Source organism: Dermochelys coriacea, chromosome 3 (genome assembly GCF_009764565.3).
Source record: "Dermochelys coriacea isolate rDerCor1 chromosome 3, rDerCor1.pri.v4, whole genome shotgun sequence".
Classification (NCBI taxonomy): Eukaryota; Metazoa; Chordata; order Testudines; family Dermochelyidae; genus Dermochelys; species Dermochelys coriacea.
In genome coordinates, this window is record NC_050070.1 from 30,594,266 (window position 1) to 30,610,666 (window position 16,401).

The window sequence follows — 16,401 nt, forward strand, 5'->3', positions numbered from 1 at the left end:
AGATCAGTCACATAGTGCTCACGAGCAGAAAATTATTGTGTCGTTGTGACCGAATTTGAATAAAGGACAAACGGGAGAAAGTTGTTAACGGCCCCCAGACAAATGTGCAACAGAAAAGGACGCTAAGTTTTTGGAATAAGTCCTTGGTTATGAGTTATTCCCTCCGCTCTATCCTCTGTGACATACGAGCATGGGAGCTTTGTTTTCACTGTGCATATGTTACTAGGACACTTGAACCCTGCATCAGATCAATAGGTAAGCATGGGCATTCCCCTTGTATGCACTTAAGTGCCAGTCTGAGCATCCTATTACAAGATCTTATTGTCCTATTAAAGTATCTGCATTTGGAAAATTGGACCCATTGGGTGTATTTTGCCTACTTCAACATTTTTTAAATGACATAGCTGCATCCTTAATAGTCTCATATAATGGTGCAGTGCAATACACAAACCACAGTGCTTTACCTGCTTTTGTATCTCACCTTTATTTTGATTTTTCTCTTCTGCTTCTTCATTTTATTTCTCTAGTGGAAAGAAAGAGAAAAGTCGAGACTAAATTAAACTCATCTGTCTCCTTCAAAGTATAGATTGAATTTGATTAAGCATCAGACAAGCCAAGCAGGTTCATACAGTGTTTAAACCAAATGATTAATGCAAATTAAAATATTTGTATGTGTGTGAGAGAGAGAGATGCAATGCACAGTTATTTCTACTCCAGAAACATCTCCTGTAATTACCTGTACTTCAGTAACAGTATTAAGACTCCTGTTAATGAACGTAATAGCACTACCTGCCCTCCTATCTTTAGGAATGACTAACTCAGGATATTAAAGGGATACATCTGAGAATGGTTATTTACATGTGAAGGTGCCTTATGAGAACAAATCCAGAGAAGAGGATGCTTAGGGGTCACCTAGTGGATAGTGCATAAACATAGATTCATAGATACTAAGCACTCATGAAAAATACCTTTTAAATGACTCACTTCACATTAGAGCCATTTGCCTGCCGCTGGTGAATTAGATGACCTCCCGAGGTCCCTTCCAACCCTGATATTCTATAAACTGGATGCAAGCTTTTAGTAGCACCAGGCTTGGCTGTAATTTAGCAGTATGATCATACAAACTCTAGGTTTTGATTAATGGTCTTAAACATTATACTTAAGCAATTGCTTTTAACAATACCAGAAAAGAAGGAATGAAACTGATGGCCAGGATTAGAGCGTTCAGACCATTTCCCCTGTTTGCCTAATAAGCCCCATCACAGTTCTTGCAAGTAATAGAGCTGGCTATTCATGTACTGACTGAGGGGGTCAGTCGGTAAGGGCCTCTTTGTAGATGGCTCATTGCCCTGGAGTTTTCAGTTCCAATGACTTCAGTGGAAGTACTTCTGGGAGCCAGGAAAGCAGGATTTGGCCCTTAATTGGTGCATTAGGAAAAAGCCCTATGAGTCTGATCCTGCTCCTCCTGTAGTCAATGAGAATGGAAGCAACCCTTTGAACTTTAGAAAGAAGCCTGAGGATTTACTATTTAATCTGATCTTGTAGTCTTTACTCAAAATGGCACAATTGAGCACCATGGCACCAATCCTGCAAATTATTCTGCAAAGGGAGGCTGCTAGTGGCAGGGAGTTTGCGATCCTGAGAGCATCCCTATGCCAGAAGGCCAGGGGCTCCCTGGTATCTAGCAGAGAGTTTTTGTTGGCCTGACCAGCTCGGTGTACCCTAACTCCCTGTTGTTGTATCTGTCTCTAAAAGGTGCCATGTAATATGTCATTGGAAGACTATTAACTCAGTGATCATTAATATTCTCGGGTGATGTATGTATGAGTCAATCCACAAAGGTTTATATGGATATACTGGAATTATGGCTAACGTGTTTAAACCAGACATGTCAGGAAGAGCTGATAACCAGTTTTTTCCAGACAAAGGAATGTGGTTCCATTGACCAAAGGCAATGAAAACCACATTTGCATGCAAAGCCATCAGAAGAGCAAGTGGGAAAAAAGTAATCACTTAATCTCAATGAGGAATGGAGACTGCACCCCCAGGAAGTCTTCCTGACTCTTGAAGCAGGGTTAATGAACTTCGAGAGAGATACTTTTCAAAGATTTACTGGACTACAAAGAGAGGGGTACAGAACCCCTAAATGATTTTCAGCTAAGGAGAGAAGGAAAACAAGCGCCTTGGCCTCTATGGGGATCCTGAGTAAGAAGTAATCAGCCACAGCTGGAAAACAAAGATTTGTTAGTCTCTAAAGTGCCACAAGTACTCCTTTTCTTTTTACCTTGAACAAAGAGTGTAACTTGCTGGAGTTAAGTGTTAGTTTTAGAAGTATAATTTTACTTTTGTGTGTAACCATTTCTGTCCTAGTCTTAGTCTCTAAGGTGCCACAAGTACTCCTGTTCTTTTTGCAGATACAGACTAACATTGCTGCTCCTCTGAAACCCATTTCTGTCCTCTCTTTTTGAACACAAACATTTGTTTTACTTTTTATCTAAACCAAGCCATGCTGTGACTGAACTGAAGTGATTGGTCACTCCAGTCAAGATAACAAGCTGCTAATTCTGTCTCTTTAAAGGAGCAACACACTTAATTAGGAGAAGGCTGGACACTTCAGGGAGACAGTTTTGTGGAAATTTGGGACTGGGGGATGTTGGTGCAAACAGAAATTGGGCGGTGGAAGCCAGAAGGTGACCTGCATGCATGTCTGCTGGATGGTGGTGTCCAGGCTGTGAGACACAGCAGCATAGCATTTAAGGCACCCAGAGTTGCAGAACAGGTGGTGACAACCCATCCCTGGTCTGGGTTGAACCCCAAAACTTATGTGGAGGGGGCACCTCCATGGAATAGCTTGTAGGATCAGCGCCTAAATCATTTCATGTAAAGTGTGTAGGGCAGTTAGATAAAATAGCACCTACATAAATCAATGTGTCATCGTCTTAAAATGAACAACGTGGCAATTTAAGAAACCTTGTAATTATCTTTTTCATCCTGCTTTAATCTTGCTTTTGCAAATCTCTTGCCAAAAGTCACTTGAGGGGATTTCAAATGAATTACAGTAATAAAGTCAGAAGCATTTGTCTTTAATGGCAGTGTTTTGGGAAATCTAAGACCAGTTTGTCTACACAGAACTGTTTTCTTCCAAAAGCTCGTCGCATGTCTAAGTTACCAAAAGGACAGATATCTATTGCTGTCAGATGCTGATGTTGCCTGTGGCACTTCAGCACCTCGGTGCTCTCATGCTCTGCAATGCCAGCTGGGGCACAGAAAGCAAACACATCGGAGAAATGCCAGCTGGACAAGTTGCTATCAACTACAGTATGGACAATTCGTGTCACTTCAACAGAAAGAACTAGTATCTTGTTTGCCATTGAAACAAATGCATATTTCTTTTTTCCAATTGTCTGCATTACAGGTCTGAAAAGTTATCTATGTCCTCCTGCCCAAGCAAGACTGCTCCCTGCAGTATTTTCTAGCATGCTGTCCAGTTCAGCTTTAGATGACCTAGCAGAAAGGGGCTTCTGCTACTTCCCTTTAGAGTCTCTTTCTCTCTCATTTTAAATACATAGAGAACAAGCAAGTAAAGTGTGCATGTGACAGATAAAGTGAACTACACATTTTTTTAAAATGCAGTTGCGTGTGCTCTTTTCCTACCCTCCCATTACTTGCTCTGCGTGTGACTGTACTGATAACACAAGATTGATGTTTATTACAAAACTATAGCAAGCAGTGGCAATACCCTGTCACTGCATGATTGCTCTTTTTTCTGTTAGCAGACAACTGTCTGGGTGGTGCCTCTCTCCCCCCCGGCAAGGAAGAGTGAATTCTAAGAGCTGTCACAGTATTGTGGTAATTGGAAACAAACCTGAAAATGCCAGATGTGAGTCTGCACAGCTGGACAGATTTAAAAAATGTGCACTTCAGTTTCTATGATGGTTGCCCCTGGGGTACCAGTGTCTATGTGTGACTAAGCATATGAACAGCAAAAGCCATAATGCGTATTTACATATAGAAACATGTATTTTGTATCCTTTTTTAGGGCCAAAGAAAGAAAGGACTAAAGCAGCATAAAGGAAACTTGGCTTTACAAAATTATTTTTCTTAGAGAACAGAGTGATCAAATGCATAAATACAAAAAAAACCAACCTAGGTCTGAATAAAGCTGACAAAGGCAAGGAAATTCTATAATAAAAACGCACTTTCATTTTTAATTCCTCTACCTGCTTATTGCTGATCTCAAAGCTGATTTTATAGAGCACATGTGCTTCAATAAATACAGGAGGCACAAAAGTTAATGTTTTCAGATAAGATTTGTTATGAAGCTTTCTGGGATTGAATATAGGAAAATCCTGTAAAAACTGATTACACCCTATTTCCCTCTGAAATTTTGTTGTGTAAGGTATTAGATTTAGTAGTCTTACAAACACACTATGTCATTTTGCCAGAATTTGTCATAAAAAAACAAAACCACTAGATAGCATTTTAGCTATGCCCATAAAAAGTCCTATTAAAATGAACTGGATTTGTCATGCTAGCCAAAGTCTGTGTACACTACCCTTAGTTACATTATCTCATTTCAGGTTTCAGAGTAGCAGCCATGTTAGTCTGTATTCACAAAAAGAAAAGGAGTACTTGTGGCACCTTAGAGACTTACAAATTTATTTGAGCATAAGCTTTCGTGAGCTACAAGTACTCCTTTTCTTTTTGCGAATACATCTCATTGTTGCAACTCCAGTTGAGTGCCACTCACCAGACTGCTGTGAGTGGATCTAACCACTGGATCCCGTAAGCTTTAAGCCTCTGGCATCTAAACAGAGTTCACGTGCTGCTCCTTGCTGGGGATCTCTGGGCACACACTAGGGGAACACCCTTTCCTGAGGGCTGAAACCTCACAGACCAACTGCCCAGTCCCTGGGCTAGTACTGACCCCTTCCACGCCCCATAGCTTAAACACACTCTCTCCCAGAACTCCAGCCACCTGGGTGTCCTGGGTCTAGAAGTTAGCTGTCAGGAGGCCAGGTCATAGGCCATCAGGCCTAGTGGTCAGAATGGGAGTCAGGCCTAGTGCTCAAAGTCCAAATGCCAGAGGTCGAGACAGGACCAGAACCAGGAAGTAGGGCCAAAGGTCAGAATCAGAGAGCCAAGGATCAAGACAGAGTTGGAGTCAGAATCAGAGCAGAGGGTCAGAACCAGATTACCAGAAGCAAGGGAAGGCAGGAGCAGGGCTGGTTCTGAGGCAGGACCAAGGCTGGGACGAAATGGGAACAAGGCTGGGAACAAACAGGAACTGGGTTGGAGCTATGAAAGAGCAGAGCAGGGCTTGGTAAGAGACAAGCACAGGGAGGCAAAGAGTCCAGGGACATATGTGTTAAGCAGCCAGCAAGCTAGGGCTGCTGCTGAGTTTAAGAACTGGCCTGCTAGCTTCCTGAGACGATCTGGGTGGAAGAAAAGGAGTACTTGTGGCACCTTAGTCTCTTTTTGTGAATACAGACTAACACAGCTGCTACTCTGAAATCTGGGAGGGTGGTCTGTCAGGCAGCCCAGCTGGCTCATTAGGATGTGAGGAGTACTGAGCAGAGGCAGCTGCAGGGCCTTACTCATGACATTAACTCTTCAAGAGTGTGACAGACTGTACAGGATTCTAAGCCACCGGTGCTCTTTAATATTATAAGCAATACACAGATATATACAAAAATAATAAATCCTACATGCATTTTCCTACCTCAGTTTCCTCACCACTCCAAAGTATTCTTTGGGCTGGGCTCAGAGTCCTCCAGGCCATTCATGGTCTTTCTGCAACAGCACTTGTCTTTTCAATCCTGGAGCTCCCTGTTAGGGGGCTTATTCCTTCACCCACTTACTTCCCTGGTCCTTCTCACATGAACAGAGAGCAACAATACCCAAAGTTCAAAGGTGCAAACAATTTGATGTTTATTGGGGTGAACTTCGAGCAAGCATGATTCCAGTTTCCTTCCTTAGTGTCCCCCTTCCCAGCTCTGACACCACAGAGCCTTACACCTGTGTCCCTGTTCCCATTCCTGCCCTTAGCCAAACATATTCCAATTTCCCCACCCCCATTCCCTGTTCCCATTTCCCCCTTTAGCAAAACATGATTCCAATTTCCCTGTTCCCACCCCACTCACTTCCTGATTGACTCCAGACTATATAGTAAAACTTGAGTTCTGCTTAGCTATACCTTAACCAATCATTTTCTTGAAATTTAACTAACCAATCCTAACATATTTCAGAGTAGCAGCCGTGTTAGTCTGTATTCGCAAAAAGAAAAGGAGTACTTGTGGAAGTAATTGCTTAGAGACTAACCAATTTATTTGAGCATAAGCTTTTGTGAGCTACAGCTCACTTCATCAGATGCTACTCTGAAACCTTTTCTTTTTGCAATCCTAACATATTGCAACATGATTATTTAACCAATTATCCCACCATCTTAATTAGTTTGCACCCAGCAAAATTAATTATACAGCAGACAGAAACAATCACAGAACCAGACAGAGATTATACAGACAAACAATAGCAAAGTGGGAACTATAAAGACAAAACAATACAGAAGTGAGGATTTTACATACCAGCTATTGATAAGTGAGGTCTTGCCAGACAGGATGCTATCAAACTAAGTTTCCTTTTTCTAGGCACTTCCCTTTCTCTGGAGGTGATAGGCACTATCAGGACAGGATTATATTCCTAACAGCCCAATAGCACCTCATTTCAATGTGACTACGTTGGAATGTGAGGATGTGACCGGTCGCTTTCCAGTTTATGGCTGCCTCGGCTGCTTAGCCAAAGACCTTAGCCTAAGAACAGGGCCTCAGACTGTCACAGTAAGAGAAGTTTCAGAGTAGCAGCCCTGTTAGTCTGTATTCGCAAAAAGAAAAGGAGTACTTGTGGCACCTTAGAGACTAACAAATTTATTAGAGCATAAGCTTTCGTGAGCTACAGCTCACTTCATCGGATGCATTTGGTGGAAAAAACAGAGGAGAGATTTATATACACACACACACAGAGAACATGAAACAATGGGTTTATCATACACACTGTAAGGAGATAAATTTGTTAGTCTCTAAGGTGCCACCGGTACTCCTTTTCTTTTTGCGAATACAGACTAACACGGCTGCTACTCTGAAAACTGTAAGGAGAGTGATCACTTAAGATAAGCCATCACCAGCAGCAGGGGGGGGGAAAGGAGGAAAACCTTTCATGGTGACAAGCAAGGTAGGCTAATTCCAGCAGTTAACAAGAATATCAGAGGAACAGTGGGGGGTGAGGTCGGAGGGAGAAATACCATGGGGAAATAGTTTTATTTTGTGTAATGACTCATCCATTCCCAGTCTCTATTCAAGCCTAAGTTAATTGTATCCAGTTTGCAAATTAATTCCAATTCAGCAGTCTCTCGTTGGAGTCTGTTTTTGAAGCTTTTTTGTTGAAGTATAGCCACTCTTAGGTCTGTGATCGAGTGACCAGAGAGATTGAAGTGTTCTCCAACTGGTTTTTGAATGTTATAATTCTTGACGTCTGATTTGTGTCCATTCATTCTTTTACATAGAGACTGTCCAGTTTGGCCAATGTACATGGCAGAGGGGCATGGCTGGCACATGATGGCATATATCACATTGGTAGATGCGCAGGTGAACGAGCCTCTGATAGTGTGGCTGATGTGATTAGGCCCTATGATGGTATCCCCTGAATAGATATGTGGACAGAGTTGGCAACGGGCTTTGTTGCAAGGATAGGTTCCTGGGTTAGTGGTTCTGTTGTGTGGTGTGTGGTTGCTGGTGAGTATTTGCTTCAGATTGGGGGGCTGTCTGTAAGCAAGGACTGGTCTGTCTCCCAAGATCTGTGAGAGTGATGGGTCGTCCTTCAGGATAGGTTGTAGATCCTTGATGATGCATTGGAGAGATTTTAGTTGGGGGCTGAAGGTGATGGCTAGTGGCGTTCTGTTGTTTTCTTTGTTGGGCCTGTCCTGTAGTAGGTGACTTCTGGGTACTCTTCTGGCTCTGTCAATCTGTTTCTTCACTTCAGCAGGTGGGTATTGTAGTTGTAGGAATGCATGATAGAGATCTTGTAGGTGTTTGTCTCTGTCTGAGGGGTTGGAGCAAATGCGGTTATATCGTAGCGCTTGGCTGTAGACAATGGATCGAGTGGTATGATCTGGATGAAAGCTAGAAGCATGTAGGTAGGAATAGCAGTCAGTAGGTTTCCGATATAGGGTGGAGTTTATGTGACCATCGCTTATTAGCACCGTAGTGTCCAGGAAGTGGATCTCTTGTGAGGACTGGTCCAGGCTGAGGTTGATGGTGGGATGGAAATTGTTGAAATCATGGTGGAATTCCTCAAGAGCTTCTTTTCCATGGGTCCAGATGATGAAGATGTCATCAATGTAGCGCAGGTAGAGTAGGGGCATTAGGGGACGAGAGCTGAGGAAGCGTTGTTCTAAGTCAGCCATAAAAATGTTGTCATACTGTGGGGCCATGCGGGTACCCATCGCAGTGCCGCTGATTTGAAGGTATACATTGTCACCAAATGTGAAATAGTTATGGGTCAGGACAAAGTCACAAAGTTCAGCCACCAGGTTAGCCGTGACAGTATCGGGGATACTGTTCCTGACGGCTTGTAGTCCATCTTTGTGTGGAATGTTGGTGTAGAGGGCTTCCACAAAGTACACAAAGTAAAACTATTTCCCCATGGTATTTCTTCCTCCCACCCCACCCCCCACTGTTCCTCTGATATTCTTGTTAACTGCTGGAATTAGCCTACCTTGCTTGTCACCATGAAAGGTTTTCCTCCCCCCCCCCCCCCCCCCCCCGCTGCTGGTGATGGCTTATCTTAAGTGATCACTCTCCTTACAGTGTGTATGATAAACCCATTGTTTCATGTTCTCTGTGTGTGTGTGTGTGTATATAAATCTCTCCTCTGTTTTTTCCACCAAATGCATCCGATGAAGTGAGCTGTAGCTCACGAAAGCTTATGCTCTAATAAATTTGTTAGTCTCTACAGTAAGAGAAGGCTCTTATACCAGCAGACAGTGATTTTGATACTTTCTTTTATACCTCTATAACTAGCCAAGTGATAAGAATACACCTAAATTGTTAGAGTATAGGCCTTTACAGACAGGCCTGAATATCTATATCCTAACACTCCCTTTGCTTTTTCTGGCCTTTGTTAGTCCTGCAGCTAAACCAACCCCCCCACCCCCCAAAGCATACAACTTCTTTAGCATACCTTTTGACTAGTCAGAGTACTGTAAAGGTTAACTACAGTCCATTGTATCTAGTCTGGGAAGGATGTGCTTAAAGTCTTGACAGTTACAATGGATAGACAGAAGTATTCCGTGGAACAGCAATTTTCATAAGAACATCTTCCCAAATTCACAAGATTCCCCAGAATGTCACACTCCTCTTGCAGCTGGATCGGTACAGGTGGACCCTTACCCCTGTGCAGATTGACATGAAGGGTCTGCCTGCATGGATCTAATTGCAGTGTGCAGGCCCTAGTATGTACCATCTTGGAAATTCTGCCCTGCTATTTCCAGATCAAGTAGCAGATTTTTCAAAATACACACGAAATGCGTATCCATTTATACCTGAGAATAACTCTTGGGCCTGCAGGATGGAATGAGGAGAAAGCTAAATATCTACAAGCAATAGTTGCTTTTCATTTGTGCCTTGATCTCTTCTTAAATACAGATGACTTGACAATTTCAATGCATGTTCAACATACCAAGACAAATTTTATAGGGAAGGGTTGAAAAACCTTGTGATGACCACTGATCTGGAAATAGAATTTTCATCCAGTGGGAAACCAACATTTTGAAATTTCTTTCCATTTCAAATCATAACAGAAAATTGAAATATTTCATGGGATGAGAAGGTTCTAAATGACCAGCTCTGTTTCAAATTGACATTATGAAACAAAACTTTTCATTCTGATTCTTTCAATCAGAAAATTGAAAATTTCTCCCCTGCAGAATTTTGACAAAAGCCACATTTGCACATAGGACAAATTTTAGTGCAAAATATTTCAGCCAGCTCTACTTGCAATATATGGTCCATGCAATGAGCTCATGCAGAGGCACAGGGCAAAGGTTCACTTTTTTGAGAGGAGAGATGTCCTTCAGAAATCACTCCCCCTTTCCCAAGGCCACATGTCACTGACTTTCTCTTTACCTAACAGAGGCTCTCAGTACAACTTTGAATGTTATCCACAGGAATAACTCAAAATGCACCCTCTTCCCATGGAATGAGCCTCTGCAAGGCTCCTGGAGATGCAGCTAGCCCAGGGAGCTAGGAAAACGGACTAGATCAGGGAGGCAGTGTGATCTAGTGGATAGGGTACTGAACTAGGAGGCAGCAGACTCCCGGTTGAGATTGAACATAAGGCATACGTTTGTAATTATGAGAGTAATTACCCATTGGAACAATTTACCAAGGATCATCGTGGTTTCTCCATCAATGACAACTATTAATCAACATTGGCTGTTTTTCTAAAAGATAGGCTCTAGGAATTATGTTGGGGAAGTTCGATGGCCTGTGTTATGCAGGAGGTCAGACGAGATGATCACAATGGTCCCTTCTGGCATTGGAATCTATCAGACCTGGGTTTTATTCCCAGCTCAGCCACTGATCTGGTGAGCAACCTGGGGCAAGTAATTCAGTTGCTCTCTCTGCACCTCTTTCTGCTCCCACCACTTTCTCCTCTCTTGTCTATTTTGGCTGTAAGTGCTACGAAATCAAAATAATACATCCCCACATAGACTTTGCAAACTTTCTTATTTTTAAAAAATCATTTCGAGCAATGCAAGATTTCCAAACAGGCCAAAGTACTTCCAAAACAGTAGTGGCAAAAAAAAAAAAAAAATCTTGACTCCTATTGTGAGGGGGTTTTTGTTTGTTTGTTTGTTTGAAGTATTACACTCAACCTGTATATCAGGTTTCTGCCCAAGAAAGACTGCCTCCACCCAAAACAGAGGACTTGCTACTCTTGTGAAATCTTGCAGGGTTTTTGGGTTGTTTTTTTTGTTTGTTTTTTTTTAAAAGGTCAATGAATTTTACACGAACAGTGACAGGGAATTTGGAACCCTTTCCACATGACGATCTGGGCCCCAATCCTGCAGGTTGCCTTTGCAGGTAGGCTCCTGTGCTTGTATGAAGCCCCACTGGAGCTCTGGGTAGGGGAAGGGGGGCTGCTCATATGGAGATTCTTGGAGAATCAGGGTCTACAGCTCAATTCTGCAACTGGATACTCATCTGGATCATTACTGACTACAATTGGGCTCTGCACAGGACCAGTTACTTATTGTAATGGATTGTGTGACTGGAGCCTAAAGTGTGGGCTGCTTTGTTATATCTAAACCAACATATAATATTTTTAAGAAGTCAGATTAAAATCTGCCCAAGCATGGCAGCTATGGAGAGCTCTTGTCTTGCTCCTGTTGGTAATTAAGGAAATTAAAATCACAGATGAGGATATTAAAAATATTTTAAATAAAGACAAAAAAAGTTAGTAATTTTTAAAAGGAGGTTTATTGCAGAAAAGAGTATTTAAGTAAGAAGTTAAAAATAACTCAGCACATTGTTGGCATTTAGCAAATACTACAAGATAATCATTAAATTAGGATTATGATTAAAATGTTTAAATATCCTCTGACTTCATTGCAGTGGGAGCAGAGGGTTGGGAGCAGCCCCCTTGTCACAGTAGTAAGGTCTCAGTCCTGCAAACTGCCAAGCTCTCTGGCTCCAATCCAGCAAAGCACGAAGAATGTGCTTAGCTTCAAGCACATGAATAGTCTCATTTAAGTCTTTACTAGGAAGAAAGGTAACACCAGGTCAGAATGAACGTAACACAAGACACCTAACATGAGGTACAATCCCAGTGAAGACAAGACAGTTGTAATTTTAACTTGAGTTCGCAGATTAGTGTAAATGCTAGACTCCCCCATCATCTTTATTTTAAGCCACTTGCATGTATGAAAACATTGTCTTTGCTAGGATTGTATCATATATAAACAAGCATGAGGCGAGAACATGCCTTTTTCCTCTAGCCCAATGAGATTAGTGGTGTGTTTAAAATTAAGCTAATGCTTAAGTGCTTTGCTGGATTTGGACCAGCTTGTAGGACTGAACCCTAAATCAGACACAGAAGCTACTTCATAGGCTAAGGCCACCTGGTGCTGCCCAGGCTGTCTGTGTAGCTTGCCAGTTTTCCTAGCGCGACCAGATTTTCAGAGAGGAAAAGCTGGGCTTAATAGTAGCAGGAGAGGAAGGCAGTACAGAGACTGTTTATTAGAGCTAGGCAGGGACCAGATTTTCTGATCTGTGAGAAATTCCAGAATTTCAAACTGGAACAAAACCAAAACATTTCAAGAGCTCCCATGAAATGAAAGCCTGAAAAGAAACAAACAAACTGAAATCTTGATCCAGCTTAATCAAAATGTTACATTTCAGTAAAAAGCAAAACATTTTGTTCCAATTTCAAACTTAATGGTTTTAAGAATATAAATAAAAATTATATAAAACCCAATCATTTAGTTTCAAAAGATTGTTTTGAAACAAAACAAAATTAAAATGTTCTGAAAATCTTGAAACAGGATGTTCTGACATCAAAATACTTAATTTCAGTTTTTTTCTAAATGAAATTTCATCAAAATGCGACACTTTCTAAATATTCTGATTTTCCATCTCAGAATCATTTTGATGAAAAATTTCTAACTTGCTCTACTGACCATGTCGGGGAACCTGAGGAGGTGCATGCACCAGAGGCATTTGGCACCTGGGAAGGTAAGAAATAGAGAGATCAATGGCTGGCCTTCCAGAGAATGGGGAAGACAGGGATAGCAACAAGTGGCAGGCTTCGCAGGTGTAGGTCTTTGGGGCACACACATGTTTAGCCAGGCTGTGATTAGCTTCACTGATTCAGCAGGCCAGCTGCAGCTTCTGTTCACCACACTGGACTGGTGGGTGGGCAGGAAGGTTAGTGATGCAGTGGAGCCAGAATGCCGTTCTGGGACTATTAAGCAGAAGCAATGTTGTAACTGAGCCAAAAGGGGGCCTGGTCCCAGTACTCTGTCATCCTGGAGTGCTGGGGGGATGCACTCACCCATGAGGAGCAGCACGTTCCGGGCTTGGCCTCACAACACCCCAGAGTGAGGAGTAGTACCCACTGCAGCCAGAAGAGGTACATGGTGATCTCACACCATCAGTAGCACAGTGCCCTTCCAAGCAGGACAGGGGGCTTGGTGGATTTTTTGCATTGATGCAGTGTCACAGCAAGGTTGTAGGCAGCCACACCTAGCAGTCAGAGCCAGAGTCCACAGTCATGAAACAGGAGTCAAGAGTCAGCTGGAGCAGGAAAGCTGGAGGATTTCAGAAGCAGGAGACAAACTGGTGATCAGAACTATGAGCCAGGAACCAGAATCAGGCCAGGTCAGGATACCAAGGAGCCAATTTCCTACTTTTGGGGGTTAGGAAGGAACTTTGCCTGGGGGCAGGTTAACCCATAACTAGCTATTGCAGGATTTCTTGGACCTTTCTCAAGCATATGGTACTGGCCATGGTTACAGACAGGATACTGGACTAATGGGCACTGGGGGCTCATTTCTCAGGCCAATTCTTATGTTTATGAAAGCAGTATAAAACATCAACTGACAGAGACAGAGGCAAAGCCTTGCAAACAGGACCATTCCTAGTATTCAGGGGTGCAATGTCACCCTCTTTCTTATCAGATGTAGTTCAAACCAGGCAGAAAGAATAGGATTTAAAAACACAAAACAACCAACAGTAACATGAGAAAAAGTCAGACAAAATGTGTCACTGCCTGCATTCCCATCAGCATCCCACCAGTGTTCTGGCAAGACACCTAGATCAAGCAGGCACAAAACAGTGCGTGTAGTTTCTGCTGATATGCCCCACAGTGTTTGAGGCAAACATTACGAACCGCAAACATTCCGAAACATTATTTTTGTCCCAACAGCACTTCAAATGCCCACACTCTTAAATGCAAATCCTGCTAGATTCTTAACATGATCAGTGATACCAGGTGTCCTATTTCATATCAAATAACATCCCAACAAGTTAGAGAAGTCCTTTATCCAGTGCTTTGTGTGTCTGTATTTTGTTATCTCTGTCTGATTTAGACCGTAAGCTCCTTTGGGCATTGTCTAGGTTTCCCTTCTGTTTGTGCATGCTGGCAGAGAGAAATAATAATAAAGGGCACCAGATGAGTTTCTGAATATTTGAAAGTGCTTGTCTCCATTACTTTTGTTATATAAACTGTTGGACTTCAATCTTTTTGTATCTTCTTAATTAAATTTAGGTTTTAATATCAGCTGCAACAAGTCTCAAATACAAAGGAGAACTTGTTATCCCTGCCTAGGAGAGTTCACAAGAACACTATCACTGAATGCAGTTTTGGTTTGGATTCATTTGAGGGATTGGCAGCATGTTGCTATGGAAGATAAGATTTATTTGAAAATGAAAGAGGAGCCCTAAGTAAATGAACTGCCATACCAGGTACCCAAACCCTAGGTACAAAGCAGAGATTCCACTTTTTGTCTGATGTCTTTGGGGTTTTATTCCACCCCCTTCTACTTTGTCCTCCTATAATTGGGGTTGCCAGCTTCCCCCTCCCCCCCCAACACCTAGCCCAATGCCTTTGTCACAGCAGGACAGCACTTTGTTCAAACAGTAGTCGCACAGTATCTCCACTCCGAGCTGCATCTCCTTGCAGTAGAACTGAACTGTGGCTGGAGAGGCCTCCACAATAATATGATTTCCCTCTATTACTATTAAAACAAAAATCAAGAGAACAGATCATTAATATTCCAAAGAGTAAAGAATTCAGGAGGTGCCATTTGTTTTAGTAAATCACAAAGACTGCAGTGGGGCTGGATTCTGATCTCATAGCACTTTTATACTGGTGTAACTCCACTGAGTGATTCCTGATTCATAACTGTATATGTCAGATCTCTATCAGGATCTTAGTGTGCCCCTTAGCAGGACTAAGCCAACTTGGGCTAACAACTCAGCCCCTGGAATTATTCTAAGGCCTGATCTACACTGTGGGGGGGAGCGGGGGGGGAGAATCGATCTAAGATACGCAACTTCAGCTACGAGAATAGCGTAGCTGAAGTCGACATATCTTAGATCGACTTAGAATCACTTACTTCACATCCTTGTGGCGCGGGATCGACAGCCGCCACTCCCCTGTCGACTCCGCTTCCGCCTCTCGCCCTGGTGGAGTTCTGGAGTCGACAGCAGAGCGATCGGGGATCAATTTATTGCGTCTACACTAGACACAATAAATCGATCCCCAATAGATCAATCACTACCCGCTGATCCGGCAGGTAGTGTAGATGTGGCCTTAGAGTGGAAAGGTGGAGAGACAATTATATCTGGCACCTGTACACTTGATAACCACCCAAATAGATTAAACTAGATTGTGAACAGTGTTTCTCTAAGAAATAGGAGTTTCCATGTACAAAGTTAAATATATATATATTGTGACGGGGCAAGACCAAATGACTATGGAAGAGTAATGGGAGACAGATATATTAGGTCCAGGCTAAACAAATCCCTGGTACCAGGATAAGTGAAATGGCAGCTGCTCCAGGTCAATTAAGGCACCTCTGGCCAATTAAGAACTTTCCAGAAGGCAGGGAGAAGGCTAGGTTGATTGGGACACCTGAAGTCAATCAGGGGCTGGCTGAAACTAGTTAAAAGCCTCCCAGTCAGTCAGGTGGGGGTGCATGTCAGGAGGTGTGGGAAGAAGTTGCGCGGTTGGAGAGGCTGAGTAGTACACACCATATCAGGCACAAGGAAGGAGGCTCTGAGGTAAGGGTGAAGTGGAGCTTGAGGAATTGAGGGCTGCTGTGGGGGAAGTAGCCCAGGGAATTGTACATGTCATGTTTCTAAAAGGTCAGCTACCATAGCTGATACTATTAGGGTCCCTGGGCTGGAGCCCGGAGTAGAGGGTGGGCCCGGGCTCCCCCCCACCTTTGCCCCCTGATTAATCACTGAGACTGGGAGACAACAGAGACTGTGCAAGGAAGGATAACTTCTTCTCACTTCCCTCGCTGGCTTATGATGAAAATGGCTCAGTAGACTGTGACCCTTGTCTCTAGAGAAAGAAGGTTCATAGTGAGCCTCTGAAGCTAGCGAAATCCGCCAGGAAACGCGGGACCCACGGAGGCAAGGACAGAGCTTTGTCACAACTGGTGTCAGGAGTGGGATTTCGTTCACAGCGTGGCGGAAGAAAGAGGTTTTGTTGTTGTTGTTGTTTTTTTTAAAAAGTGCACGGGGGTTTGGATTTTTTTTGTTGTGGTTTCTGTTTGTTTGCTTTGTACCACAATGGAGGAGGTGGTAAGAGCTCTGGTACAAGCCACGGCAGCCCAGC

General features: G+C 42.9%; 1 long non-coding RNA gene across 2 annotated transcripts; it reads left to right on the top strand.

Moving 5' to 3' along the window:
* Positions 1-19: 19 nt before the first annotated feature.
* Positions 20-13,324, top strand: LOC122459221. Of its 2 annotated transcripts, XR_006279755.1 has the most exons (4): positions 20-255; positions 1,923-2,243; positions 3,777-3,880; positions 12,695-13,324. It is a non-coding gene; the product is annotated as an uncharacterized LOC122459221 (long non-coding RNA). The 2 variants fall into 2 exon arrangements; XR_006279754.1 differs by lacking the exon at positions 12,695-13,324 and having other exon boundaries at positions 3,777-4,111.
* The last annotated feature ends 3,077 nt before the right edge of the window (positions 13,325-16,401 follow it).